Source organism: Crocodylus siamensis, chromosome 8 (genome assembly GCF_052110815.1).
Source record: "Crocodylus siamensis isolate JL-2025a chromosome 8, ASM5211081v1, whole genome shotgun sequence".
Taxonomy (NCBI): Eukaryota; Metazoa; Chordata; order Crocodylia; family Crocodylidae; genus Crocodylus; species Crocodylus siamensis.
Genome location: NC_143402.1, coordinates 15,351,185 through 15,367,688, shown reverse-complemented (window position 1 = coordinate 15,367,688; position 16,504 = coordinate 15,351,185). Strand labels below are relative to the sequence as shown.

General features: G+C 38.1%; 1 long non-coding RNA gene across 1 annotated transcript in view; it reads right to left on the bottom strand.

Moving 5' to 3' along the window:
• The window catches only part of LOC149858115 (uncharacterized), a 92,710-nt gene that overhangs the window by 66,126 nt on the left and 10,080 nt on the right, over window positions 1-16,504 (bottom strand). The window lies entirely within an intron of this gene.

Genomic DNA, 16,504 nt, shown 5'->3' with positions numbered 1-16,504 from the left:
AGGACTTCACAGACATTAACCTGAATGCCTTGCCTACCCATATAACAGGTAAATGTTATCATCCCCAGTTAAAAGAACATTATATATGGCAGGGAATGTTTAAGGACTCAATTGTGCAGCTACTTTGTGCATAGAACATCCACTTACTTCTTTAGGAATGTGTTAAATAGGCTGTTAAATACAGGATCAGGCCTGAAGTGACTTGCCTATTGCTACACAGAAGGTAAAATTCTGGCTGCCACTGAACTCTCCTTCCCAATTTACTTTCCTGACCACAAAATGCTACTATAAACAAAACAACAGTTTAGTATTATCAGATACTTAATATTTTCTAGTTACACCTGTATTCTACTACCTATGCTTAACCTGATGTATCCAAATCTCATTTGATCTTGGGATCAAGCAATCCTGCACCTGGCTAGCACTTGAATTGTGGAGCATGGAAAACCTAGGAGCTCTATGCATTAACCAAGGCATAGCATAGTGGCTGAACATTTACAAATATACACCACAGAAACTAAAGGAGTGCAAAGATTTTATTTGGTTCCATTGCTGCTAAGGTGTTGATGGATGGTAATTAAAAAACCAAAATACCCCATTATTTCAGAGTTACATACAAGATAACTTAATAGTTCAATTTAGTCTTTTCCAATTCTTGTTTTTTGTACAGAAAATATAGAAGCCAAGGGGTAAAACAATAAGAACCATTTATTTCTTTGTATTTTGAGTTCATTACAAATAAATCTATGTATATATTTGTGCCTTTTCACAACTAAAAACATACTGAACTAACAGATAAGTAGTAAACAAAGATATATTTTAGTAAGTTACAAAGAAACCAATAATGGCAGGATCATAAGTAATGATGTTCCTGTAATCTAAAATGTTCCCTAAAGTATTCTCTATAGTCAATTACAAAAAGCTGGACACAAAATAAATTAGAAAAACAAGTATTGCAAAACTGAATATAACCTGAAAATGTTTATAATATACAGTATTTGTTTCTGTTGTAGGGTAAATACTGGATTTAAAGATATTAAATTGTATAAAAAAGGATGAGAACATAAAACCGAACAGGGACAGGAAGAATTATAATAGTATATTACTATATTTATAGACATTGCACCTTCCTCTTTCAAAAAAGAAAGATCAGTTTTCACAGTGGGAAAGCTCTTTGCTTATAACAGCAGTTCTATGCACTGAATTGTATCAACATTGCCATTTCAATGTATGACAACACTCAGTCTTTCACATAGTACCAGTACCTACCAGATGACAATAAATTAAACATTTAAATCACTCTTAGGCAAGTACTGTTTGGGTATATTTTGCTGGATTGATTGATATTTAATTGGTGATAAATAACCTGCATTTGAAGAATTCTGGGGGACCGCTTCTAGGAGATGTTGACCATCATTCTTAGAAAAGAATAATTTCATCCTAAGTATGTATCAAGTTCACTAAACTTCCATACGAGTGGAGGTGCTCTTCACCTCAGTGAAAACAAACAGCTCCACAGAAACAGGTTTGTCCATAATCACACAGATTATAAGGGGAAAATAAAATATAGAATTCTTGTTTCAATCTCAGCGTAACTGTTTTAGCTGGTGTGCCAAGGTGAGGCACTCCCAGGGTGGGCAGTTCTGGGCATGTGGCAGGGAAGGCACAAGCTCCAGGCATAGGGTTCCAAGCCCTTACAGGTGGACTTGTGAGTTGCAGTGTCTGGTGTTGGAGTCCGGGTGTGGTGGAGGGGTGGCACAGCTGGTTCCCGCCCTATCCATAGCAGGGTGAGATCATAGTGAGCATTCCCATTCAACTGCTCAGAACACGCTCTCTAAGTCTTAATATGGCACAGTACTGCTTACTTTGAAAAATGAGAACAGCCCCAGCAGCTATTACAGCACCCCTATGCTTCAATTCTGGCACAGAAATCTACTTTTCCACTTAAGGCATGTACCCTAATTCTGCAGAGCAGATTTTTGGTAAAAAAGGAGGCTGTGATAGTAAACATAATTAAGTCTCTTTCACTGCGAAGTGGCTTTCAAACAGAGGCAGTATACAATGCACACTTAAGCACATTATGTAGACATTAATGAGAGATTAAGTTACAGCAACTAATTTTTACCCCCACTTAGGATGTTCACGTACATCATAATTCACCAAAAAAACCCCTAAAACTCCAAACCCAACAATGTAAAAAACCTAAGGAGGTTTTTCCTAGTTAAATTTTAATTTCATCCTCTAAAAGAAGGCTAATACTGTCACACAGTTTTGTATCATTTGGAAATGATGTGGTTTTGCTTAGGGGGAAAAGTAGCAATTTCATTTAAACATTTCTACCAACTTCACTCCAGGCAAAATTAAAAAAAAAAAGAATTGCACTAAGCAGGAAAAAATACTTTAAAGCGGTTTCTTTCCTTCATAACAGGAGCAAAACATATAGAGGATGACTAATTAAAGCTCTACTTTGAACATTTAATTGGGAAGGGAAGTCAAAATAAAAGTTTGACAGTAGCAATATGGTGAATTCACCCCACTAGAGACTATAACTGCAAAATGGTCCGTGAGGAGATTGATGCACAAGTCTCAGTAGCTGGTATGTAATTTGTGGGATAATACTGAGGACAAATGCTGAAGCTACTACTATGGCTTTAGTCAAGGAAATGCCAGTCTGAAATCAACTAAAATTTTGTCTGAGTAAAACCTTCATTTTTAAGATCTACATCGACAACATTTAAAGTGTTTTTAATACAACATCTAAGTAAGGTTTACTTTAATTATGGGCATATAGACAGTTTTCCAAGCTTTTTGAAATTGCTTCCAATTTCCTTGTTCATTGGTGCCTCAATCTGTAGCAAATATCTGAACATTATGGGCCAAATTGTCTTCTAAGCACCATCCCTTTGTGGCAGGGAGAGAAGAATCATCTACATGCGCTTTCAAGTGTCAATTCACCTGCTCCATTGACATTACTACCAAAAGAGGCTGCTCCCAGTTCACAGGAGGAAATGTCTTGTTATGAAAACAATGATAGATCCACCAGTCCTACCAACCCTTTTCCCCTAAGGCAAGGGTGGGCAATTATTTTGGGCAGAGGACCGCTTACTGAGTTTTGGCAAGCCATCGAGGGCCGCATGAGAGGCAGCCAGGGGCAGATAAATATTAATTTTCTAAATTTTTTAAGGGCCCCATTGGCCAGATAGACTGGCCTGGTGGGCCACATCCAGCCCCCATGCTGCATTTTGCCCATCACTGCCCTAAGGTGTCCTAGGAACCTGAGTTCTGTGCTGGACAAGGAACAAACACCCACACTGTGCAGCCTTCCCAAATTCTAAAACACCACCTTCTCCCAGCAACTCATGTGTTGTATTTCTACTACATATGAGATCTTCCTATGCAGGATGGAGGAGGCTGGGTTTGCACATAAAAAGAATAAATACTATTTTAAATAAGTAATTTCAATTGCCCTTTCCTTAACAACCTACTGTGTTGAAAAGCATAGGAAGCAAATGCTTTAATGCCCTAAAGGCTGGCTTAGTAACAAATGTTCATGATTCAGTTAATCTGTTTTTTTCACCAAAAGATTCTCCAAGAAGCAATTTATGCCATTAGTGAGCTACAGAACAATAAGGTAGATTTAGGGGTGTGATTTGAATGATTTTAGTCATCCAAGTCAGGATACATTTTAAAACTAGCTAACTGCCTGTCAAGAATGATGGTGGGAGGGGGAAGCTTGCTAACCCTAACCCCCGCCATGCCACTGCTGCCGTTCAGGAGCAGGGGGGGGTGGGAAGCTTGCCCCACCGCCCCCTCTGTCTCCCTCTGCCAGCACCTCGTGCCACTGCTACCTCCAAGAAGCAGGGATTGGGGTGTGGGGGCTGAGGCCAGTGTCCCCGTCTTCACAGCGGTGCTCCACTGCCTCCAGGAAGCAGGGCTGGGGGGGGAGGGGAGGGGCAAGGCCAGTGTCATTGGCCTTGGTCCCTGCTCCATCCCCACCGTCCCCATTGCCATGGCAGCGCTCCATGTTTCAGTAACCAGTCAGAGTGCTCCAAGAGTGTTACAGACAGAGGGACAGATGGACTGAGCCCTTTATTGTATTCGAAATGTGTAGGAAACAGGCAGGTATTATTTTTAGAAGCTAGTCACATTCTAGGCTGCATTTAAATGTACCAATAAATATTACATTTAGACTAAGGAAAATTAATTTTATAAATAACACTGGTTTACAAACTCACAACCTCCCAGGGAGTAGTGAGCATGATGGTATAGCACTGTAGTTTTGTGACTAGAGCTGGCTCTACATTCCAGCCCACTAACATGTTGAGCCATGAACCCATTGCCCTTTTGTCATTCACTTAAAATCCTGGACCTTTATGTGAGTCAGAAGCTAAGGATTCTCTTAAAACAATTAGCGTGTAGAGGCTGCTTCTTCACTGCCAGCTAAACAACTCGGTGAACTCGCTGCAAATATTTCAGAAACAAGCCTGGACAGTTGTGTCAACTCAACAGTGCGCTGTACTACCTTTTGGTCAGGCAGTACACAAAAAAGGAATTTCTGTGACATTAAAGACATTGTTGAGACCCAAATTTTGGCAATTCATTGAGGCTCAAAAGATTTCCAGTACCTCTGGGTACCTTAAAATCTGGAGAAATTCATTAATTATTTGGCACTGGTAGTTATAGGCACTAGGTATTAGGGCTGTGTGAACCTCTGGGTGCTAATTCAATTTGGAGGAGATTTGGCTCGATTCAGCAGTCAAATCTCCGAATCTGAATCTAATCGGAAGACAAATAAAAAGGTCTGAATCAATTCAAAGTGCTCCGAATTGATTTGGAAAAGATTCAGAGAGATTTGGGCAGTCTCCAGTCGCTGCTGCAGGGAGCTGGATCCGGATTCCATGCTGGTAAGTGGGAGGGGTGGGGGCCTGGAGGAGGGGGAAGAAACCCCCCACCAGGCACCATTCTCTGTCATGAGCCCCCACCCGCTCTCCCTGCCCTGTCAATGGCTGCCCTGCCTGGCCCCAGCATTCCAGATCTTTAAAAAATTTTTAAAAAGTCCCGCACTCACCAGTTGCTGCAGCATCCATTGGGGCTTCTGGGGGCTCATGGCAGAGCCCCCCATGCAGTGGGGGACAGTGGGAGGAACAGGGATCACCCCACCCCTCCCACCTGGCAGGAGCCAGTAATTGCAGGGCTTTAAAAAAAAAAAAAAGTGCTGGGAACCTAGAGCCAGGCGGGGCAGCCATTGACTGGGCTGGGAGAGTGGGTGGGGGATGGGGTCTCATGGCACAGCCCCTGACACAGCATGGGGCACCGGGGGGGGCAGTGGGGACCGCCTCCCCACCTGGCAGGAGCCAGTAAGTATGTGGCTTTTTGGGGTTTTTTTTGAAGAGCTGGGACACTGGGGCTGGGCAGGGCAGTCATTGACGGGGCTGGGAAAGCAGGCAGGTGATGGAGCCTGTTTGATTCAGAGATTTGGCTGATTCAGCAGCGGCTGAATCTCCGAATCAGATTTGGCTGAATCAATTTGGGACAGTGATTCGAATCACCTGGGGCTGGGAAAACAGCCTGCGGGGGAAAAGAAAAATATTTATATGTTCCTGACCCCACCCTGAAGTCCTTCTAGCCTATAGTCCTTCCCAAAGTAGTAGCACTCATGCAACCCAGCATCAGCTCAGTCAACAAGCTTTAAATTAAATCCTTTTGGAATGAACTGTAGGTGTGAAATGATGGATAACATTAATTAAATATGTGCAAAGGAAAGATATTTTATTGTTTACATTATGATATATGAGCAAGCATACTGCCCCATACCTTTTTGGAAAGGGCAGTAAATGAATGAATGACTGAATGAATGAATTTATCTTATCAGTCTAACTATAAGAAACCTAGTATTTAACAACAGGTTTCCTTTGACTTCCCCACATCAAATTCCTTTGTGTTCCAAGGAAATAAAAGAGATATTATGAATCATACTAGTTGCTTTGTTGATGGAGAACATGGAGGAATCCCTTAAGTTAAATTCTGCATGATATATGGGGATCTGTGCACGGATCCTGTTGCAGGATCAGGTTATAGAAAATATAACATCAAGCTCTGTATGGCACTGAGACCTGGGCTCACATTCTATTTTGTCTTCTGACCACTAACTTTAGGACCTGTTATTATTGATTGTTTGTTTTCCTTCATCTCATTAAAATAATAAAGGAGTGAATTAAGATGTTGAATAATTTATTTCCCTTTGTCTTTTGCTACATGTAAAGTGTATAAAGTTGGGGGTGTGTCCAAAAGAATCCATTACCAGTTTCTTAGAAACAACTAAATTTCCACATTTAACAGCTTACTAAACATATGGGAACTAAACACAAAGTATGTTTTTTTAGCTTTGTTCATGTAATTTGATTATCTTTACTTACACATAAATTTAAGATATACTTGCTTTACAATATTTCTCTTATTTTTTGTAATTTTTAAATGTTATTTTGGATTTAGTTTTAATACTAATTTATTTCAGCTCTTCCCTAAAATTGGTGAAACTAGACATTCTAAATATGAAATTCTCTCAGCTGATGCAACACATCTTGCATTTTTACAGTATGTTAGGCCCAGGATCACAAAGTGCTTTTAAAAGATTTAAAACTGAAAATCTCTCTGAGACGGGCATAAATTATTGTCTTTGTTTTACTAATAGATAATATGAGGTATATAAGGGTTAAATCACTTCAGAATGAGCCAATGGTAAAACAGAAATTTGAACCCCGTCCCTCGTTCTAAGCGTGGTACCACACTGTTTCAGAAAGCTTCCCCAAGAGTTATCTGGAAGTCCTAAAATGAAAACACTCCTGCTAGCAGAAGATATGACATTCTTAGCAATATTCACAGCAGGTGGTAGTATTTCAACATGCATCTACTCTTTTGTATTTGGTCAGTAAAAACTTCAAATTTATTGTACACAATAATGTAAGATGACTGCACTAATCACATTTAAATCTGCTCTGGGACATGCAAACAACCTCACCTCTCAATAATATGTAGCACATACATTATAGTTCCCTTTGGCCCTTCTGTTAGGGAGTCCAACATTGGGCTCATAAACAAGCAGTTGATTTGTAGAGAAAGTGGCTGCAACTTTACTGGATCACAGACATTCTAAGACTTGTGTAATTAATAGTGAATTCCTCTGAGCGTAGTGCTTTATAAACTAATATAGGCTGGGATGGCAAAAATCCCATGGATCCCATAAGAAGCCATTTATCCTGGCAATGATTGGAAAATTAATATTTGCAGTGTCCCACTGAGTAGCTACAAAGGAAGCAAAACACAATAATCCCAGGTGTCATTCATCACACATTGATTGACATTATTTCCTAAACTGGCTGTGAGTTGCTGTTCACATAAACAGAATTTACACCAGGAGAAGAGCGAACAACAGACAGAGCATGTAAACATATATTAATTTTAAGCATATTTTAATGGCCACTTTGTTATGGAATCTATATATAGATAACTGCAAACCAAAAGGAAGCTTGATGAAAAAAATGGTGATCTATGATCCATATTAATAGACACATAGCAGATGGATGGTGGTGGATGGAAATGAGGGAGATTCAGCTTAAATTGTAGACAAGATAAGGAAATGTATAGGAACAAAAGGCTGTTAGAAACTTAATTGTGAATTTTCTGAATTTCAAAAAATTATTTTTGTATCTCAAATTATCGGATAACGCTGTTATTTTAAGAAGTTTATCATCTGAACTTTCTATCTTTTCATTTATGCCATGAGAAATGTTTCTTTTGCTTGAAAGGCTAGGCTGACAGATTGATGAGACAGCTCACCAACAATTAAAATGCAACCCACAGCATCACTATACAACAGCTTAGAACAGAAACTAAAGAAGATCATTGTAACCCAATTGAAACTGCAGGGCAGTTGAATCCACTCAGCTGTTCTGTAAATGTCTTTCCAAAAAGGTGAGTTTTACACCATGTTCTGAAGTTGTTAAGACTTAAAATCAGTTTGATTTCAAGAGAAGTGAATTCTGTCGAGCAGAGAACCTCTAACAGAGGCCCAATAGACATAATTTTGTACCTTGTATGACAGACATACTCAGATGCTGCAGAATTTAAATTTTATTTAAACTAAAAATTAAAAGTGTTTTTTGTTTGTTTTTTAATAAAAGCATGTTTTAGTCCTTGCTGTTTAGGAAGAAAACCCTGAACACATAAACCAGTAGTAACACATGTAGTTCTTCTGAGGTTACAAACATCTTAAAATACTATTCAGAGGTATGAACTCCCTTTCTCATTAATCATTCAGGTTGTTCCTGCTAGAAGAAGATAATAAGGACATTTTCCATGTCCACATTAATTATTTCATTACTGATTATTTTAGGAGATGAAATAAAGGAAATGGTAGAAGTAAAGTCCGTGTGAAGGCTGAAAATGGTAACTAATGCAAAGAAGGAAATGAGACAGGCATGAAAACAGGGAAGAGCAGGAGAAAAGTAATGATTCATATTCAGCAAGGTCAGAGTCAGGAACAAGGATATAATCACCATGACTGATTTCCTAGGTATCACAGAACTTTAAATTTTGCAGTTAGTCCTGTATTATAGCAATACTCCCTTAGACTTATTTCTGTGCTGTTACTGGTAATCTTTTGGACTAAAGCATAGCTTCCTGAAGACATCCACTCTTGATATGACAAAACACCTCTTGTTTCTTTTTGATAACCTAACAGATTGAGTTTCTTAAGTCTCTTGGCATAGGCATTTTCGGCAGCTCTTGAATAATTTTTGTAGCTTTTTCCATCACATTCTTCCAATTTAAAAAAATGTGAACTTCAGAACTAGGTACAGATATTCAAAAAGCCCAAGGCAGAATTGATCTAAATTACAGTTTTCTGTAAGCGGCATAGTTTAGACTGATAGCTAAGAGAACATACATTTGCCCTTTAGTGGAGGGGGAAAAGTCTTAGTCCAAGTTCTGCCATTTTTAAGCCAGTCTATATGTACTGAACTTCTATAGGCCAGTTTCCAATCACTTATACTGGTAATAGTGTAATATCTGTACCTGTCCAACAACTATAAGTAATATTCCAGTATAACTCTCATCAATACCACATCCAGAGGTGCAAGTACCTTTGAAAAAATGTGAAGATAAAGGAAAAGCAAGGAAGAAACATCAATTTTGGTCTTATTTTCCCACTGAATGATCCTGAAGGCAACAATAAAGATATTGAACTAATAAAAACAAAAAAATTAAAGCTTAGTTGTATTACATAAATACCATATTCTATTCCTGAAGTGCTGTGATTATTGCTAAACTACATATGTCCCCTTGTCATCACTCGGAAGTCAGTTGTAGAATAAAGAATAATATGGTACTCCTAAAGTTATGTCCCAGACTATGGGCCACAACTGAAAATGGATTTAACCCTAACCCCAGATTAGACACCCATTTTTAACTGCAGGGTGTCTCCAAATACCATAAGCAGCATTACCTTAGTACTGACTCAGCTGGAATGATGACAACTATTAAACCAACACCCCATCTTGAAATCAGATGACTTTTCCTTGGCTACCTCCCATTCAAGTAATGACCAGTTTCAACGCTTCTTAGGTTGTGAGCTTTTACATGATTGTACTCTGAGTATAAACTAATAGGCTTATTAGCTTCTTTTGGTTAACATGTTACCTCTTGCAATCTTATGACTCAAAGAACTAAATATTCAACACTGTTCATTTATGGGGTTTTATTAGGTCTTTTTACTGTAGTTGTAGTTTAAGTAATATATACCAAATTTAGGTAGTTTTGTATAACAGTATACAACATACTTAACTGTATATGTTCTAATGAGCAATGCCATGGCAATAGTATTTCTGCAGTGATCAAAAGGATTATTTAAAACACTGAGATTTAATGGATATTATTATTATTACTTAGTTCTATAAAGTGAGATATACCTAACCAAAGATGTGTACAACTTCACACAAAAAATATGCCTGGTATAAATAGACAAACTCATTCAAGTAAAATTTCAAAATGGCAATCAGATATTATATTATGCTAGATTAAATATGGAGAGTTCAGTGCTACCAATGAGCAAATCAAAGTAACCTACTGACTTCAGAGCTCACTTATGAATAGCCAATTTCAGATAAGTTATTTTGGATTTTTATTATGGCACCTGAGCCACTCCAACAAATTCCTGGCTGAGAGAGGTGACAGGCCATTTTACTCTGGAAGAAATTCTAGATTACCTTGTATTTAATACTTACTATTTAGGTTTCAGCATAAAGAGACAGGATTACTATTTGAGGGTAAACAGAAAGTTGAAGGGTTATTAGGCTGTCTAGAACAGGTATAGAGTCAGCAAGTGACATTTAAACTGCCCTAAAAATACCAATGTATGTCTGTAATTTTCTTGCAGCTCGTGCTTAGAAAGGTTAATTTTTCCAACAGTTTTCATACATTCTAAATTAATAGCATAATCAGCAGATAAATATTTTTGCTTGATTCCTTTCCTCATTTCCCTTTAGCTTCCGGGACCAAGCTTTCATAGGATTCCAAAGGTTTTTAAGTCAACTTTTGCATACATCAACACCACTTTGAAATTAACGGTGTGTAAAGGTCATTTTGACACAAGGACCAGGAGTGATCTGTTTATTTGTTTTGAAATCGGGTGCTCTGTTTAAGTCTGTTTATTTCTGCACTAAGTCTGGGCATTCAGTTTGTCACGATGACTCAGAACAAAGCTGCAAAGCCTAAATTCTACACTGAAATTAGTCATTTTGTTTTTGCACTGAGCTGCTTTGACTCAGCTTCAAGCTATTGCACATAGAGTACCTGGGTTTATTCCCCAACGGCCCAGGTAACTTTAGTACAAATTTCTGAAGGGGAAAAAATCTGAATGGAAAATTCAAATTTTGATACTATAGAGTGAATAACAACAACTGCCTATCCTTATTTATTCTCAGAAAACCCAAAGTAAGCCCTGAATTTTAGAATCTGAGGAAATTATGACACTTTGAGTTAATGGGGGTTTTTTTGCGACTAAAAAGAAACTTGTCAGACGTTGTCATTGTGATAAATATAGTGAATCAGACAACTGGAAATCTGTGCTCTTTTATCCAATGTGGTTAACTCCATTTTGGCACACAGCATATTTGCAGAAGATGTGGAATGTTCAGCACTTCAGAATTTATTTAAGAGTTCTGGAGTACTAGACTTTGACATATTTGACCTGATTTTTCATTTACACCCCAGAAAATTTGCACCCACTTTCAGACACATCTGTACTGCTTTTTTTTTTTAATGCTATATGTAAAAGGACCTTAACAGGCCCTTTAGTGAGAATCAGGCCCACACACTCAGGTAGATCAGCTACATTATTTGATTGTACATATACTTTCTCTAGATTTCACATGGATCTCCTTTTTAGATCTCTTTTTCATTGGTTGGTTATGCTGACCATTTCTTTTAATTGGACAGAACATGCATTCTTTATGGCAGGGGTCAACAACCCCCAGCATGTGTGCTGAGCATGGCATGCAAGGCCATTTTGCTTGGCAGACCACCACCAGCCCAGACTCCAAGCAGCTGCTGCCAACCACAGAGCCCAGGCTACTCCCAGAAGGCGGCTGGGAGGCTGCAAACCCTGCTGCAAGCAGACTGGGCTCCGTGGGCCAGCTGTAGCCAGGAGGCTGCAAATAGCTGCTCTGGGCTGTGGCTTGTCAGCACTCTGGCACCTTCCAAGGTAGACATTGTGGATTTTTCGGCTCTCCGGCCAAAAAACGCTGCCTACCCTTGCTTTATGGGAACATTTATCTGGAGAAAGTTATGTTTGCTTCTATTTTTTTGTATCTAGGTAACAGTATATATTTGAAATCTATTTTATTGTTGCCTTGATTAAATTTGCAATTGACATGGTTAATATTATTTTGCCTGCATACTATTTGTTGTTTACATCCATCACATCATGCCAAAGCTGAGTTCATACATCTGCAGGACAAAATGTAGAGGTGAACTAAAATGCACTATTTTATAGAAATCAACCCTGTAAACTGTACCAAAAAAAATTCAAAGCCCAAACTTTTTATCTCAAACAACCATCTTGAATATTTATAAAAAAACACAATGGACAACTCTATAAAGTGTTCCAGATCTGCTTTGTATAGTTCTAAGTGGTACCACAGTGAGGCATATCAAAACCTGAAGGGTATTACTAGTAGATTCTAGGGGAACAAGGGAGAGGGGGAAGAGGACACAATCTATCTGATACTAACATAAATTCTAACAGTTCCTGCTAAGGCTCTGTTGGGTTATATTCACTTAAATTAAGGCTGAGCCCAAAATGAAACACCTTCAGTAACTTGTCTCTACCCACAGGGTTGAGCTAACTCTAGCTCAGCTCTGCTTCAGCATCGTCTTCAGAATGGAAGAGGGGAAAGGAAGTGGAGGGAGCTTGGTCTGGGATTTTTTCAGCCAGCAATGGAGGGTGGGAAGGGTGGTTTGGAGCACCTCAAGGTGAGGGCACTGCAATCCACCCACCAGACCCTTCAGCACCAGCTGGGGAATCCCTAAAATGAGTTCCCTCCACTCCCTTTCCCCTCTCCCATTCTGAAAACAGTGCTGGGGCTGGGATGGGGGAGGGGCATTGCTATGTGGAGAGTGGCTGAAAGCTTGCAGCTGCTCTAAATGACAGCTGGATTCCCCAACCCCTGGGACCCAACAGCAAACATCTGTTGGGTCTGGAGGCTCACTGTAACCCATGGTACTTCCTGCAAAGCGCCATGAGTTATGATGGGGAACTGCTCTTCTGTCTGCATCTAAAAGACAAATTGTTCCTTCTCCTCCCTGCCATTTTCTGTGATGTAGTCTTAAGGCTAAGATGATGGTTTATAAAAGTAGACTCACTAACATTTTTTCATGCTTACATACTTATTAAGTGGAACAGGACTGGACTCATATGTATTAGCATGTCTATTATTCATGGCATATAAAAGAAGAAAACGAACTAAGAAAAGATAAATTTTGGACGCAAATTAACTTGCTTTCCAAGGAAAGATGCTTTACTATAAGGATGGACATCTTAAGCACCAACCTTTGTGCAAAGGTAACATACAATATTCTGGTTTATCTACCAGCCACTTGTTTACATCTTAACTTATTCCAACAAATACTAGCTTTCCTACCTTCTACCAGGTGGGACTCAATATCCTTGGCGTTGCTTCCTGTTGTCCACAGAAAATCATGTTATCTGTTTTACTATATACTTGTATGTTTGCTCAATGCTTTCCTGTGACTATGTCTTTGAATCACAAGTAAATGGATATAAAAATAAATATGAAATAAGAGTACTTCAGAAACACATTTTATTAGTTTTATAATGCTTTCTTAAATAATTTAACTCTGTAAGACTATTTGGGATAAGATTTCAATAAAAGACTGCACAAAATACAGTGGCATCACATTCTACAATGCTGAGAGACAGAAGACACCAGTGTTAGGTTTGCTTTGCAAGTTTTGAGATGATTGAAACTTGAAACATCAATATTTCAGAATCTGATTTGAGAAGTAACAACAGAATGGTAGATAGGATTTTGAAATCTTTTACACATTTTTCCCTTTATAAATTATATGGAAATTGGATATAAAGAGATGACAAGACAAATTCTGATCCCTTCCCTGCCTTATCTGGGTCTCCAAGAACAATATTTTTAGGACAGGAATTGAACATCTAGTTTAGCAGGAGGGACTCTATTCTCAAATTCAATAATGGTGTTTTGTGGGGAATGGAGCCAGACTGCCTAACACCTAATGAAAGAGGGAACCAGGGAAAAATTCTGACTTCCTGTGCCAGCAATCTTTTTATTAGTTATTCTTTATATTTTGGTAGTAACTTGGGAACCTAATCATAGCTCAGGGCCCCATATGCTACATACTGTACAGACACATACGAGAAATAGACTCTGCACTGAAGATTTTAAAGTTACAGCTTTTCCTATAAAACAGGATGCAGAGCGATTCACCCTATAATTATTAGCCATAGAAGGTAGGAAACTCAAACTTTTACTGAAACGTTAATTTAAATAATGTATTTGCATATACATTCCCTTTCTTTTTTAAATCATAAGATAACTAAGATGCCAGGATGGAGGAATGGAGTGAAATATTACTCTTGTACCCACAGCCTTGTAGTGAAACATTACATAATTACCATGAAAGTTTGAGTCTTTGAAGTCTTCAATGACATATTAAAGGGATGACAAATCATCATAATAATACTACCACTACTGGTGCTTACTGGAGATACTACCTTTCAAATTGCTTTACAAATGTGAATAAATACTGGAAAAAATGAGGGAGAAAGAGACTTACCACCCTAGGCCAGACAGTATACTATTAACAGAGGCAGAATGCCACTCCAATTACCAGTTCTAACCAATATATTATGATAAGGAACATAAGCCAGAATAACTGTTAGACTCTTAAAAATAGCCAAATGATCACTTTGATAATTATGATTACAATCCATTATTACTCACTCTGTTTTCCATTTTCCATAAAGCTAGTAGAAAGTGAAGCTTGACAAAGATAAATGATCAGCAAAAATAAATAAACGCTGTCCTTGACAACAGAATGCCAAGCTACAGTTACAGTAAACACTGAATGATGCACTATCCCCTGTTATTTCAACTCATTGCAACATATTTTTCTGGCTTCATTACCTTCTAGCTTGTTTTATAACAATTTGTATTGTGAAAACAATCCATGAATCTGCAAAAGTTTGTTCTGAATATTGTACGGCTAAGAGAGGGTGATCATTTATTATTTTTGTCTCCAATTGCTTATTTACATAACCCCTGTTCACACTGGGAAACACAAGGAGTTCCACAATCAATTCTAGGCTCATCCTGCTAGTATTTACTCACATGATAGCAGCTCCATCATCCATCCCTTCAAAATATGGATCCTATAAACTTTTGGTCAATACTTCACTAGAAATCAAGCAATACAGAGTGAGAGGGGTTATTTTAATAATTGTACAATCCATTTTAAACTTCCCTTATTGTAAATACAGAAAAACCTGACACCATTCACTTTCAGGTCATGCTTATAATTGTTATTGCTCCCAAATTAGGAATTTTAAATGCTCAACTCTGACAAGCTACTTGAATTATTAACTTCTCTTGACCATTAAGAACAATGTACCTTTGCAATCTAAGCAGATCTAATACTTACAAATGAATGCTCTACACTTAATTATTTACAGGTAATCGTTGTTCATCTGTGAAATCTGCTAAGCAAGACTGTTAGAACTCATTATGGGGCTTAACTAACTGATTAAATTGTTTGGTTGTTCTGCTTTTACATTTTAGATTTATTATGCAGGACCTACCCACAAAGCACCTTTTTGCACATTTGTACATAAATATAACCCATCTTGTTATGGAAAAGAACTCAACTATTTTTAATCAGATGTTAACTCAATTTCAGTTATTCTTACTTTATAAGATATGTAAAATCAATTCCAAAGGACCTGACTGTGACAGGGTCCTATAAAGAGGTCCTAAGTCCCACTCAGTTATTAAATCTGGCTTGTCCAGATTAACAGTTTATGCACAAGTCTAAAGAGAGGGCTTCAAAGGAATTCCCTCCATGAGCAAGTGAAAACAGAAAAGGGTTAGGACTAAACAGAATCATAGATCTACTTCTCTATATCTAAGGCAGCTGATATTACTAGACTTGAGGCAGGGACAATACCAGGTGTAACAATGGGTTTACACTGCATACTCCCTATACATTTGTGCAACACAGGAACTTGGGGGAACTGTGACTCAGAGGATTACTCCTGAGTCATAACTTCTCTCTCGTTCCTCCTGGTGTGGTAAAGCTAAGTCCTGCTTCATACTCAGGACAACAAGCAATGCCTCCTTCTAGTCCTAAATTCTCAAATGTGCCAGTGAGACTAAAAATGTATTGAATTTACAATTATGAATTAAACTTGGCACTGTGAATCAATTGGTTTATACAGGCAAATCACTAAATCACATAATCCAGTGGCCTCCTGAAGTGGAAGTGACATGAGAAACTGGTTAGCAGTAGCAGCTATTTAATAAAAAATACCGTTTCTCTAAGTTAGTTCATATTTAATGAAGCAAGCAGTTAATATTCACACAAAGAACACAGCTCTTTTGATTTGCTATTAATTCAGTCAAAATTCATTGTACAGGTCTGATAGATTTTTGTCAACAAAGTAACCATCCATTACTAATGACTTTTAACAGTTTAAGCACAATATTCATTATCTATGTACTTTCAAAAATATTTACTTTATTGACTGGGCACAAACCTTAGAAAATATATATGCATGAAAAATGGAAATATGGATTACAAAAATAAAATATGGCAAGCCCAAACAAACTAATCGCAAATTGCAACAATAAAGGTCCTCAGTCTCCAAGAGAACTATACATATTAATAGTAGCTGTTCTGTTTC